At 39.7% G+C, this 13,106-nt stretch overlaps 1 protein-coding gene across 8 annotated transcripts in view; it reads right to left on the bottom strand.

Annotated features, from left to right (window-relative positions):
- Nucleotides 1-13,106, bottom strand: part of znf516 (zinc finger protein 516) — a 90,787-nt gene that overhangs the window by 42,463 nt on the left and 35,218 nt on the right. The window contains exon 1 of one of the 8 annotated variants that reach the window (XM_041792925.1): nt 10,593-10,631. The exons of the other annotated variants lie outside the window; for them this stretch is intronic. The gene's annotated coding sequence lies outside the window, so the exon portion shown is untranslated. Of the gene's footprint in view, nt 1-10,592; nt 10,632-13,106 lie in introns of those variants that run through there. 8 annotated transcript variants of the gene reach the window in all.

Genomic DNA, 13,106 nt, shown 5'->3' with positions numbered 1-13,106 from the left:
TTCTTTGCATTTTGAAACTTTTAGTTTTTGCGCTGAAACATTTATATCAAGTAAGAAATGACAATCCCTATACTATATAAACTTTTAGTGGAATTCCCACATTACCTCAGTTATTTTCAATAGTTTCCAAATCAAAGACATTATTGCCTCCTATAACTGTAACTGGATGTGTCTTTTACAGAGTATCTCTCATGACAGAACCACTGTGACAGACACGACTTTGATAATCATTTCTATAACATAATGCAAAGGGGACTAAAGGAAGCTGCTGGTCTGTTGCTGTATCTCATTCATGTTTAATGGTGCTTACATGAGATGGACCACAACAATTCTCTGCCATCAGGTAAGATGGCAGAGCTCCCCCCTCCTAGAGGAGACCAGGTCCAGTTTTTAGCAGGCCAACCTCTGTAATGAACTTCTTGTTTTGAATTGAGGACTTGGTTCAGTAAAATGGCCCTAAGATGCAAATACTAAACAGTAAAGCAAAGTTTTGGTTTCATTAACAAATTTCTCATATTGAGCGTGAAAAGCTGTTAAAAGTGTCCTTCACTCAGTTCGAGGGGAGTTTTCCCACAATAGCTCACAGCACAAACCAGGATGGCAAACATTAACAGGCTTTACCCCTCATTCTGAAAAACCTATCAGTGAAACCAAAACATTGTTTAGTGTTTAGAAAATACACCATAGAGAGTAATACTGACCAAAGTCCTTACTTAAATCAAGTAGTAAACAGCAGAGAGTGATGGTGATGAGTTTGACTGAGAGTCCCTTGGTGGTGGAAACTGCCCATTTGAATCCACTGAGGCGCCATGGCACTGTGAAAAGCAATTGTATTATTACACTGACTTATTAACATGTTAAATACACTCAAGTGTGTCATGATGAATTTTGCGATACCCAGAGAAATCTTCTATTACAAATAGAAGTCTACATATTTTTTTGTTTTCAGTTACTTCTCTACATAACAATGAAACAATTGTTTTAAAATTAGGTTCAGCTGTATTTTCACCACTTGGGATTATTTCTAATCATTTTAGAGAGTCTGGACTTTGCATCTGGAGAAAATTCTTATTTCTCTAATACTAAAATTGGAAACACAAAACCTCTTTATGCTTGCAAATTTTCTGGGCAACCTAACCAAAAATGTCCTTGATTGCTTGTTCACACTTGTCTATCAGCAGATACTAGCTTAAAGTGAATTATCATATTGGCAGATAGAAAATGTCTGCTGATATTTACAGCTGATATTGGATATATATATATATACATATATATATATATATATATGTATATATATATATATATATATATATGAAAATCTGCAGATATCATCTGTAAATATTGGCCATATGAACAAACAAGTGAGTGGAGTTTTAGGATGGACCAACAGACCTATGTCAGCAGAAGTCTTTCTCTTTATTCATCATCAGTCCTTACACTTTTAAGTGTGTTTTTAAGGACTGAATTTTGTTCATCTTTAAACTTAAAATTGTGTGTTTTAAGGACTTAAGTTTTAGGTCTGATCCACATTTAAATATCTGTATTAATAACAGTCTTGGCTACATTTAATTTGTAAGTACTGGCAAATTGGATGTGGGGAAAAATGTAATACCATGCATCCCTAATGAGCATAACAGCACAGTTGTTCCTAGAATTATAGCGTGCTAACTAAAGGTACATTCACACTATAGGCGCAGTTTCCCTTTACCGTGCCAAAGCACGGGTACCTTGTGGCCTCAACCATGCAAGACGGTTGAGATGGAGATGGACTAAAAATCTATGACAATGTAAACAAGTGAAATTTCACCTAGTTAATAAATTTCTTTTATTATCATGATTATACTTTGAATTCTGACATGAATGTAATTCATCCAAACCTGCCAATTATAAGGCAGAAAACCCTTGTTAGCAAAAGTGGACATGACTTCTTAAGCAGTATTGTGTTTTGTTGTTCTGTGTTGTGCTTGTACGTGGTGTCTGTCTTTGTAATGTTATAATTTTGTTGATTTTTTTAAAAGAAAAATTCTTGTACATAGGTTATCAGGACATAATTCAACACACGTGGCTTTGTTTATGAGAAGCACAAGTTGCAGCCCTATAATTGTATGTTTCCACCATATGGTCTTGTTTGGTTCAGTATGATTTTATGCAGGTAAGCCCTGATCTTGCTTACATTTGCACAACCAATAGTACCCTTAAGGCGCAGGTGTAAGGTGGTTGGCAATAGCTGAATTTTGTGTTTTTTCTTCTCAGTTTGTAGCTTTTTGTCACAAGAAAAAGAGTCATGGGAAGTGAAAAGTAGGTCAATTCAAAACTAAATATGAATGGAAAAATAACTCTAAAAGTGACCAAATGAATCCTTAAAGATGCAAACCTCAGGGATTTTGATCTTGGGTTTCACTGGAAAGAAAAAGTAAAGAAAAAGTCATAAACTTGATAGATACTAAAATAAGGAACAACAACACTGGAGGGATAGCAAAAACAAATGACATGAGAGGCAATCAGGTGATTATGGACAAAAACCCAGCATAAACAAGGCTAACCCAATCCATCCATCCTCTGTGGTTTCCCCTCCATCTGCTCCATCTGCTCCCCGTCTTCACATCCTACTGCTGCTCATTAATACTTAGCCGTTTCTTCCACTTCGTGCACCAAAAACAGGCTAATAATCTTATTTCCTATCAAATGGCCTTGCTGATTGGGGGTCAGGAGGTCCGGGAGGGGGCTGAGACTCTTCAACAGTAAGCCTGTCATCCACCAGACAGTCGCATGTGCAAATTGAAACGTAATGAGATTAGCCCCCAGAAGGGAAACAATGCAGGCTCCACGCTGAACAGGCAAAGGGGGAGAAAAGATGAAAAAATTGGCTTAAAGAGGGAGAAACTGTCCAGGAGAGACAGACGAGATTGGCAATCATCGAAGTCATCAAAACAGGGGAGAGGCATCAAAGCTCTGTTAAAGGCTATGATGGTGCAATAAATGGATTCAGTGCTGTCTTGGAGCTAGAAAGAGCACTTCAATGTGGAGTTCTCGACTGTTACTGAAGTCCTCCAGGCAAATACCAATCAAACTGATGAAAAGATTATTAAGACTGTCGATAATGTTTAATCTCCTCTTTAAGTGTTAAATCATTTTCTCAAGCTGGAGAATGATTGCCTTTAAACTCTTCAGACCCATTGTAGGGATCGTCATGGGTCTCATGTCAGACATGCCATTAATGGTCACTTAAACTGCCCTACCATGAGTCACAGTAAGCGAGAGGAGGCCTACTCTCAGCTGATAATGACTGCTGTGTCAAACAATAACAAACTGTTCCTTTTTTTCCCCCACCCTCCTTTGCACGCTCAACTTCTGCTTTCTAAACGCTGCGCCATGGCAGCTGAGGTGGGCGAGAAAGAGGAGGAAATCCACTCTTATTTCTCATCCATGCACAACATTTTCAGAGCCGCCTGGCTATTTCTGTGCCTCTGACTCTGTGAGGTTCACATCTGGAGTGAATTTTGAAACAAACAGTGTCAAACTGTGCAGGCGGGCCGGCAGAGAACCTGCTTACAGCTGGACGGTTTTCTGTTTTGAATTTGTTTTCACACATTAGAGCTGAGGCAATGCCAGGTTTGGGGTTTTACACATAAACAACCATTAAATAAGCATCACTGATGATGATATGAACATACAACTCAGATAAAATATTGAGTGTGAAGTGCGGGGTGTGAGGCCTTGCACAAACAAATAATTGCAACTGATGAGCTGACTTGTGAGGAGGTTTTAGAGATAGAAGAGTTTGGGCCCAAGGTGAGGGGGTACACTTGCTTTTTCACCTTTGTTCCCATTCGCATCTGGCTGCATCATTAGCATTCTTGTGAATATACTTTCTTACAACACCTGCAACTGGAGGTAACTCTAGAGGGCACAACAGAGAGATGGTATACAAATTGATATGTAGGATGTAAACTAAAACATGAAGACACTCAAGGTTCTATGGGAGTATATACCTGTTTGGCACTGCGCTGCCTCAACCTTGGTCCTGTACTGTTCCAGCCTCCTGATGGCCATCCTCCAGGCCAGAGCCAGGCCCAGCTGTCCCCTCTGTGACACATGTAGTCACCCCTGGCATCTGGAAAAGCCCACCAGGTCCTGAGAACCCTGTATGCAGGGAGCTGGATCGGGCAGGGGAAGCATACCAGATACCCGTAAAGGCATGCTGATGTTCCTGTATCAGTCAGCTGACCCTTCCCATCTCTACTCTCCTGAGCACATCAGTAATAGAAACATGATCTTGCCAGCGATACCCAAAGATGTGCCAGAGAAAAGTTGCCACCTCTGGCCATCAGTCAATGTCCAGGCCTCACAAGAGTACAGTAAGACTGGAAGGACCAAGAACCAAAAGACTCTGACTGTTGTCTGTATGCTTATATACAGGGATCACCACACTGTCTTGCTCAGCAAATCCATCCATGTATGAGTCCAAGTCTGCAGTTGATCTTAGACTCGCAGTCAGCAGATTGATGGATCACACTCCAAAGGTAGGTGAACTGCTCTGCAACTTCTACGCTCTCACTATTCACATGGATTCAATGGCAGCGTCCAAGTCATCCCAAATGCCTGGATCTTTGTTTTGGCCCAGGAGACGTGCATCACTAACGCTTCAGCCTCCTCACTCAGAAAGTTAAGAGCCCCCACAAGGACATCTACAGTCTCCGCAAGGATCACAGCATCATCAGCAAAGTCCAGATCAGTGATCTGGACCTCGCCAATTGACACTCCACAGTTCGCTGCCCCTGTCACCCACCCCATTATCCAGTTCATACACGTTCTTAAGAGCGTAGGGGCTGAGACGTACCCCTGCCTCACCCCAGAATCAACTGGGAAGAAGTCAGAGGTGGAGCCACCACACTTCGCAGCACTCTCTGTACCAGAATATAGGGCAGATTTTAGCTGGATGAGTGAACGTGGGGATACCTTGAAGCTCCAAAATCCTCCAGAGGGCATCTCTGCTCACAGAATCAAGCACCTTCTGAAAGTCAACTGAGGCTACAAGCAACCCACTACTGAATTCCAGAAAGCACTCAGTGAGGACACAAAGTACCAGGATGTGGTCTATCATAGACTTCTCAGGTGTAATACAGTTGTCTCTGTGCAGTAACAATAACACATCATAAAGATGTGAAGGATTGTGGACTCAGTTTTTCAGTAAAACTTTCACTGTTGTTGTTTCTACTGCTGTGTTGGTAGTCACACCTTCTTTTATGAGGATGTGAACTGCTTATATTTCATGTTTGAAAGAAACCTTGCAGAAGACTCAGGCCTTGACACAACTGTTGGCTGCATTCAACAATTTAAAGGAGGTAAAACTGATGAAAACTTTTGAAAATGGGACAAAATAAATTCCAGAACAAAATAAAGGTTGAAACATTTAGTATGTAATGTTTTATTTGGCCACATGATGTTTGTAATGCTCTTTTGTAAACCCTATAAAGCAGGGGTGTCCAAACTTTTTCCACTGGGGGCTACAATCTTAAGTATATCAGGATGATGGGGCCACTTACATTTACCCCCCATGAGGATATTAAAGTTAGCAAAACCAGTCTAATGTAGGCAGAAATATGCTTAGTGATTAGGCATGCTAAAATGGCTATTTAATGGCTGAGAAGGCAAACAGCCAATCATTTTAAGGATTATGGGGTGACCAGTCAGATTCCAGGGGGCCCTGGTCAGTCCTGGATACCACTGGCTCTACCCTGAGTCATTGGTGTTACTTTTCCTGCTGTAATCCATCAAGGCCTCAATCCATCAAGTAAATCAAGATAAAATTATAATTTTGATTGCCAATATGTTTAGTATTTACAGTTTTGTCTCAGTTTAGTCAAGAAAAAACAAACTGTCTTGTCAAAATGTTTGTTTACAGAGTAAACCTTCATTCAATTTCAAGAATTTGTTTGAGGGCCATTCAACAAGGGCCCGCGGGCTGCATTTTGCCCCCTGGCCATAGTTTGGACACCCCTGTTGTAAGGTATTTTGAGTAGCTTGTTGCAAGAAAAAAATGTTTCTTTATTTGCCCAACTTATAATAAATAGGCTGCAGATCCTTTGATTTGTTTTTTCTGTAAACATCTGTTATTGAGATAAAAAAATCAGTTATTTGCAATATTTCTTTACACTTTCTATTAATTGAATACTATAAGAAAACTCACTGTAGTAAAATGCCTCACCTCATATGCAGGTTTGTACTTCGTAATGTAAAATATTTTAAAACAGAATCTGCCACATTACAGTATATGTTTTATTCTATTCAGCATTCGTGCACTCTTTCAACCATTCTATTATGTATGAGTGGGATGTATGTTTGGCTTCTGCTGCAAACCAAATTGCAATAAAGTTTTCCAAATCCAAATCTTAATGCACACAGACATGTAAATACGAGTTATCATGTCTAATTAGAGCTTTTAACATATTTAAATGTAGATTTATACATTCATTTTAGTTTTTACCTTTATAGTAAATGTTTAACTCCAGTACATTGAGTCTGATTTTTGTTGCGGAATCATACTTATGGCCAATAATGCTGATTCTGATCTGCTCATTTGCTCCCTCTAGAGGCCAAATTCAGCTGCAGAACCCATCTTTTAGGCTAAATGCAAGAAATATTAAAATTCCTGAGCTACAGACATGACTGCTGCAGTTTCTATTGAACTACCTGAGCGCTTAACAAAGAAGCATTCAGAGGTTTTTTAAAGGCCGTACTCTTCTTTCACCTCTCTGTGACAGAAACCACTGTCATCCAGCCAGAAAGCACCTTCATCAAAGCAGTCATCTCAGACGCAGCCATGGCACAAATCTCCTGCACCCAAGGGTGCCAAGATTGGCTTTCATAACAGCAGTGACTCACTCACGCTGTCACCTTATCACTGATAATGACTGCAGGTCGTTCTCATGTGGGACATCCTTCAGCCGTGATGGGATATGCTCCCCTCCCACACAGCAGCGGCAGCAGCAGCAGCACAGAGGCGAGCATTTAAGTTTAAGAAAAAATACTCAGCGGGGTAAAATAAAGAGTGGCGCTCTTGTTTTTACGCACACATACAAACCCACACAGTCATAGAAGGAAACTAAGGAATCAAGAAGCAAAACAGAGGGGGCTTTTAGTGTTGTCCACACATCTTTTCAAAGCCTATATGTGCACACAGTGGGCTTTTAACACTGTTTCATACAGGCAGCATTGAGAGCTTAACGGCCCATACACAGAGCTGCTCACATACATTTACGCATACACTGCTTCACAGAGCATGACATACAGAGAGCACTTCCCTAAAAAACCTTGCTATCCTCTGTTCAGTGGCTCATAAAGTGGAGACATTCAGGGCTCAGAGTGGGACAGAGGGGATGGTATGGAGACTTCAACACATAAACACACACACAGTGCAGCGGCAGTGTATTCTCAGACCAATCAATAATCCATTATGAACAAACTGCTCTTCACCTCACACCCGGTTCTAAACTGGCAGACAAAGAGGTCTGCTGCCAGCGCTACGATGAAGAGAAAAAGGGGCGAAGCACAGCATGGATGCACACAAACACCTACAGGCAGTTTGCAAAACACACACATGATGGAGCTTTAGGCAATATTCAGGGTGACAAATGTGTCAGCTGCGGAACAAAAGCAGCATTTTGCAAACTTTAGGGTTAAAAGACAAGAATCTTCAACTGCTGGAGAGTACTACAGATTCAGAGACTGTTATAAAACTCAGTGAGTACTATTAAGTATGATAAAAACCACATACATTTACCATTTCTGCATTTAAAGGACCCTCTAACCTAAAATGCGTCCCAGTTCTTAATGTGGAATGTGCTAACTCCAGGATGTACTTACATAACTCACATATTTCTGCACAACCACATCTGGCTATGTATGCATTTGTGTGTGCAATCAGGCCAGATTGAACAATCCTTTAGAGACAGAATGCAGCGGATGTAATGCAGCTGCATGTTTAGGTCACTTTTGGTGCACTTCAGTTCATAGTGTCTCCCTGATAAAAGTCTATTAAAACCAGTGTTAGATTCTTTGAGTAAAACTAGGACTAAAAATGGTCAGACTACCTTCTATTCATCAGTAGGACTGGACTAAAATTGGCCAAAAGTAGATCAAAAATAGATGACAAGTAATTTTGGTTTTCATCAAGGAGACTTAAATGATTAGTAAGAGTGTTTTACAGTTATATTGATTTAACACTATGACTACTAAATTAGTTTGAAGAAAATAATTGTTTTGACCAAAAGTAAAGACTAAAATGTAAGGATTTTGAAATACACAGTGTGTAAAATTTTACCACCAGGGGGCTCTTGTTCAAAACTCATCTATGCTGTTTACTTCTTGTTTTGATCCAAAGACCCTGTTCAGTAAAAACAGCTCCTCAGAAGGTGTACGTACTACACAGAAAACTGGCGTTTTGGATTGATCCATACATTTCTCATAATGATCGAGAAATGCACTGAAAAGTGCACTTCCGTATTCCCGCTGGAAGGTGTCTCAGAGTGCACTGGAATCTGCACTGGACTGCGTGCGCATCCAGGGCCCACTTCCAGTGAGCATACAAAAGTGCACTTTTCAGTGAAATACAATCATTACAAGAACTGACTACAAATGAAAAAAATGCCAGTTTTCCTGTTTAGTAAATACACCTTACAAGGTGCCTTTTTTTCAAAAAAATATAAGAAGGAGTGCTTCTTAGGCACGATAAAAAGTTTGTTTGAGGTGCTCTTTGGAAAAGGGATTCATGGAGTTGTTGAATAAACAAGAAAAAAACTCCAAGGCACTCTCTGCAAGCATTAAAATGCCTTTATTTTCACGGCATGGTCATGTGTAGACCTAAAAAGAAGCAAAATATGATCCAAGATAGAAACATGTTATCTGGGCCATCATCTATATGCCCAGATGGGATGTTTCTTTTGGTCAGCACCATTTTAAAAGAACCTACAGATTTCAGGCTTCTGTTTCACTTCCCGATGAAGGCTTGATGCCGAAACGCGTTGGAGAGTGTTTTTAGGTCTACATATGACTATGAGGTGCTTTATTTATTGAAAAGTGTCCTCAGTTTAAGACAAGTTGTAGTACTGAGGTGGTCGCGGAGGGGGGCGGCACTAAGCAGTGCTGGTTTTAACTCGCAGGAAATACTGCATGTGGGGGATCCATGTTACAGAGGTGAGTTAAGCCGTGAGTAAGCGTTAAGGCAATTACCACTACGCGTCCCATTACAATTATAAAAATGAAGAATTTCTCTTTCTTTGAAAGCTTTACAAAATATTTGCACCTCTGTGAGGCCTCTATAAAAAAAGAAAAATAACATAGGAATTGGCACTTTTTAGATTAATATAGATATTTCAGTGCAGAAATTCTAAATATTGTATCTTTAATTGACCTAAAGTGGACTAAAATGATTTAGGCTTGTTGTCAACTAAAACTAGACTAAAACTACCAAGAGTGACAAAAAACAAAATGTGACTAAAACCAAAAAGCATTTAAATCTAAAGTCTAGCTGAAAAAATTCATACTGATTCCATCCTTAGTTTGGACCAAAACTATCACTTTAATTTGGCTTTATAAGCTCTAGCTCTGACTTGGAACCACTTTGACTTTCGATTGAAGCCATAAGGCTCTTTTGCCATTTTTGGTTTAAATCTTAAAAGTCAATAAGCACTTCAACAAAAGCAGACAAACTCATTAACAAATCTTCAGCTGCACCCACTCAGCACAACATAATCTCTCATAATCAGGTTTTATTCACAGGGGTCTGGATTTCCAGTATTGGAGGGTCCTGGTTTCCACAGCTGTAGTCTGATCTAAACTGACCAAACGGCAGGCTTTAGTGGATTCTGTGTGGACTGCAAAAAAAAAAGGTAAAACACTGGTGGAAAGTTGTCCACACTAATCACACCAGAGCCACTGACTGTGTTCTGCTGATTTATTGATCTTTATTGAGATCAATTTGGGTCTAGTTGAGCTTAAGCCACACATCTGCCTGATGCTGTCAAATAGCAAATTGTTACTTTGATTCCTTTGCCTCTGACCTCCCCTCAACAAACATTTTAAAATTTGACATTTTTCTCCTCAAGGACAGACCTGATAAAGCTTGACTTTTCACTTTTCTACAAATCTTCACCAGCAAACTTAATTCACTGTTTGCTGCAAAAAAAAAGTGTTTCTTCTGGGCTCGTACAGCTAAAGAGAGCCAGAGTCAAGCTGTTGTACCACTGGCAGAATATTCTACTGTCGAACTGTGACTCTACAGATAAACAGGAACTACTCTGGGAGAAGTAATGAACCGAAAAATGGCCAAAGTTGTAGACAGTACATAAATGCAGCACAGAAAATGTAGTCTCACCTGGACGTCTTTTACTACTAACTGCTGGCTCCAATGGTTTTATGGAGAACTTTTACCCATTACCAACAGTACAAGCATATATCATCCATCACCTCCTGTGTTCAATTGGACTTGAAGCACTTTGTGGCTACATTTACCACAATAAATAATAAAACAATATGCAAACAATCACTGCTCTCTCATTCAGCATGTGTACATATTACACGCTCTCTCTTACCTTTTACATTCAAGTGAGATTTTAGCAACCAGCTACCACCATAGTAAATTCTGCAAACACATAATGCCTAAGGTTAAACAGATTTTCAATGTTCAAAATAATCAAATTAGGATTTTAAAAGTAGATGTTGTAGAGGTTGTAAAGGTGCAGAGTTAATGGAATTTTAATTGCAGTCAGGAATCATCAGTGATTGGAATTTCTTCATCATATTCACCCCTAGAAACCTTCAGATGGCCATCAGATGACAGTAGATACATTATCCTGTTTAAATAACCCTTTGCTATTTATCATGTGTAACTATATGTTCATTTATTTTGTGCTACTATCTCCCCTTCAGTTCTCCTCTCAGCACAGACTGATCACACAGTCAGTCAGCACCCCTCACATTCACAGCTACTTCTTTCTTTCCCGCCTTACTCAGAAATAAAATAACTTGAAAGGACAAATTATTTATATTAACTAGCAAAAAGAGTTACAAAAACAGATTTTTTTTCCAATATTACTTTCAAAATAACCTAATATTTTTTAAAAAAAGGTACTTATACAAAGTGCAATAGTGGTCCTATTGTCCAATTTTTTAACCTTTAAGGTACTACTTAATACAAAAATAACTGCAGCCCTTTATTTGGTAATGTAATTGCACAGCTGACATCACTGTCATAGTAACAGTGCAATATAGCAGCGTTTTATACAAGAGAATGGAAATAAAGTTATGCGTATGATGTTGAGGGTTATACTCATGTATAACCATTCAGTTAAAGTGATGAGTTACCACATTAAGCCCAAAATGAATCTGCAAAGAATTTGCTGTGAGTTGCTAACTTTAGCCACACTCTACTACAGCACTTCACAAACACACAAACACAATGGCCCTGTCAAGAATTAGACTGTTTTCTGAGCATTTTCTTCACTTAAGGCTTGTCAATTTAAATGTGAGTTTAGCGAATAGTAAAACGGCAGCCTGGGAACATCCTTAAGTTTCAAAATAAGGGCATAAAATAAAATACCCATGGCGTTAGGCATTACAAAATCAAGGCACCGAACCAGGTTCCTTACAGATGCTTTGATAAGCTAAAATATTAAGTACTATTTATTAAAATATATTCTTCAATGAGGACAGACAATGAACTTCAGAGCTTTGTCATTGACACACATTTCCTATACTTTGGACTGAGTATGAATATTACGTAATGGTGTAAGTGTGGATGTAATAGGGAATGCCTGTACCATGACTGGGACAGGGTGGATGTCCTAGCACAGTCCTGGAAAATATGAGTAGCATGTGTTTAAAGTTAACATAAATGAAAAAAACTCTTGAAAATAGTGACTAAAAATCTTATCTCAGGATAGATAAAATAACTGTGATGATGAGTTTGTCCAAAATCATGCAGCCCTACCAAGTAGCGTCAGCGTTGTTTCTATTTGGTGCTCATGCTTGCGGAGTTTAGACCTGTTAAAGGTGGTGATGCTGTTTGGGCTGCTGTGGCAGCTAATGGCCATGTGGTAGGTTATGTAACTTAACAGAAGTGCATAAGGGCCTAATTGGGATTAGGGGCCTCTTTACTAAATGCTTATCCTTTCATTGGGGCACAAGTATCTTTTGTTTCGTTAAGAAAAAAATCTTAGATTCAAATGTTAATTGTCCAAATGTGCACCTTTAGAAACTAAAAGCATTGTGACATGAAAAAGTTTCAGTAGTTTTTCATGTCAAAATATCACAGAAAGAAAAATCATTGCAAAACCACATTTTTTCTGATATTGTTCAGCCCTCTGCCTAATCATGAGGAAATTAAAACATCCTGTCAATACTGATTCAAAAATAATCAGACTCTTGAGCAGAGTCCAGCTCAGTTCTGACCAAAACCCACTTTTTGTCTAAGTTACGATATAGTTCTGGTCCCTCTTCTCGGGTCTGTCCCTGGTCTGTCAGAGCGGGTCATGCTCATAAGCACGAAGAGCAGTGGGGGGCTTTGTGGCATTGTTGGGGTCTCCAATTCCCATCCTATTCCTAGTTGCATCCCTGCCCCCCCATCCCTTAAACCCAGCCAGAACAATAGAGGGGGTCCACGCTGTCTGTCCCTTCTCAAACCTCACCCTCCACCCCCCTCCTCTGATAAATAGGCTGAGAGGGGATCCTGCCTGCCTACTCCACTTGCGTGAGAAGAGTTTTAGGATAGAAAAGAGTCCACTGGGTCTGTGTCTATGTGTGGAGGAAGTGGCAGGTGTTTGGGTCAATACTGTCATGTCACATTTTGGTGACCGGTCTATGCTGTTGGGATTACTGGACAGGTCAGGAGGAGAAGGGGGCGTTTCCTGGACCTATAGAGAGCACTACAGAGCACATTACACCAAATTAAAATACTTTGTCCCAAATTATGCAAAGTTAAAGGAAACAGTTCAGTGTGGTTGCACATGTGAGTTCTTTTTCCTGTAGTTTTCAACCAACGCCTTAATGACTGGGAAAAAACACAATCTGCAGTCATTTCCGGCACTAAACTGTGCTGTTATTTAGAA

The sequence above is a fragment of the Cheilinus undulatus genome, linkage group 8 (genome assembly GCF_018320785.1).
Source record: "Cheilinus undulatus linkage group 8, ASM1832078v1, whole genome shotgun sequence".
NCBI lineage: Eukaryota > Metazoa > Chordata > Actinopteri > Labriformes > Labridae > Cheilinus > Cheilinus undulatus.
This window is presented reverse-complemented; position numbering and strand designations above follow the sequence as displayed.